The sequence below is a fragment of the Vulpes lagopus genome, chromosome 10 (genome assembly GCF_018345385.1).
Source record: "Vulpes lagopus strain Blue_001 chromosome 10, ASM1834538v1, whole genome shotgun sequence".
Taxonomy (NCBI): domain Eukaryota; kingdom Metazoa; phylum Chordata; class Mammalia; order Carnivora; family Canidae; genus Vulpes; species Vulpes lagopus.
Genome location: NC_054833.1, coordinates 101,711,308 through 101,713,469, shown reverse-complemented (window position 1 = coordinate 101,713,469; position 2,162 = coordinate 101,711,308).

The following is a 2,162-nucleotide window of genomic DNA, read 5'->3' as shown; positions in this document are numbered from 1 at the left end:
TTATGAGTTTGGCTCCTTGGCATCATGGGCTGCCTCAGGTCATAAATTTGTGTCCAAAGACTTGGAAGAGCTCAACTGGGCTCTTCAAAGAAGCTTGCTGATGACTGTTCTGCTTGATGTTTTATGTATTTAGTTGGTAGCTGTTGCCTACACTACAGATTGAAGTAAATCATATTATTTTTTTTCTAACATTTTTAAAGCAGGCAGTGAAAACATTGTACAAATAGATTCTTGTATGTGTTAAAATCGTTAAACATGGAAGTTAATTAGCTCTAGTGCCTTTGGCAAGCAAATCAAAACCTAAGCCAGAGACCATACACTGAAATCTTAAGAAAACCAAACTAAAGAAGGAATTTGGATACATGGAGATGCACACTGGGAGTACGCACACAGAGGGAAGACCATTTAAGTACACAGGGGGAAGCTGGCCATTAGCATAGCAAAGAAACAGGCCTCGGAAGAAACCATACTGGCAAATACTTTTAGAACTGTGAGAAAATGAATTTCTATTGTTCAAGCCACCTCATCTGTTCATGGCATAAACACTATCAAATATATTAGATTCTTCTTGGTTTTTTTGTGGGTTTTTTTTTTTTTTGGTAGATGCCACAGTAATTAAGGTGTCCTCTGTGTGTGTATATATGTGAGTTAATTCATTAGGTGATAAAGTATAACTAAGGAAAAATAATTTCTACTTAGTGTAATTTGATTATAAATACTGATGTTGGAATATTCTGGTACTTGAGCATTAGTATAGTGTATGAACATCTAGAGAAACTCTTGCACATACTGCACCTAGATACCAGTTATGATGTATACTTCATACCTGTTTGTGTTAGTGTAAAACTGGTATCTTTGTAGTACTAGCTGTATGTGTATGGACCTTATTCTGACACCTTCCATATGGAAATGAAGCAAAGCAATATGACAAAATGCAAACTGATAAAGTGAACAAAAAGTATTTTTCAAAAATACTTTTATTATACCAAGGTAAACCCATGTACACCTTTATACACCAAAATCTACTTTGAAAAGTTACCATTTCAGAAGAAGAGAGACTGGAAATGAGAATGGTTATCTTAGATTTTAGATTAATACAGAATTTATTTACAATAAGGAATTTTCTGGATATGTGTGTGTGTATATATATGTGAAATATACATATATATATAAATATATGTGAAAAACCTAAAAATGTAGAAATACTAATATTAGACTAAGTGGTTGTATGGTGTCGTGACTATTTTCATTGTAATTTTTTTTGTATGTTTTAAATAGGAAAAAAATACAAGTGAAGAATGCTCAGTATCGTGGATTTATCCTAATTCATTTAATCATTCCTGTATTGGTAGATACTGAGATAATTTCTAGTTCCAATTAAAATCCTCAGAGCTTTAGGGAAAAGCTCATTTTTATCAACTCACATCATCAGGAAATACACTATCCTTTCATTTTCTACATGATAAACTAATTTTAAGTTTGCTTTCCCATCTTGCTAGGGGAGAAAGGAGTGCTGATATGTCCCTTGTAGACCTATTCTCGCTTGGGTTTGGTTGCAGTTCATAGATGTTTCAGGTTGGTGGACATCATGATTAGAGAGGAGGTCACGTGTGTCAGAAAAATGCTTTTGTTTGGAAGGATTCAGCGGATCTGTCTGCTGGTTAATGCCCATGGTGCTTCCAAAGGCTATATGCAGCTTAGAAACAATCCTTTACTCAGTGAAGTGAGTACAGAAGATGATAACCACTGCCCACGAAAAAGTTAAAACCTCCATTTGAGTTTCCAGTTGTTTTCTCCTTCCTCTTGTATTAATTTTGTCCCAAACAGGATGACTTCATTATTCACTGTCCTTTAAGTTGCACTGATTCTGCATCAAAAGAAGAGAGGCCTGGACCAGGTTCTGAGAATGACTTCTTCCTTCTCCTGAACTGAGGTCCTGGTGAGCTTTGTAACATACAGAATACAGGGCAGCCCGGGTGGCTCAGTGGTTTAGCGCCCCCGGGGCGTGAACCTGGAGACTCGGGATCGAGTCCCACATTGGGCTCCCTGCATGGAGCCTGCTTCTCCCTCTGCCTGTGTCTGTGCCCCTCTCTCTGTGTCTCTCATGAGTAAATAAATAAAATCTTAAAAAAAAAAAACAACATACAGAATACAGCCTGAAA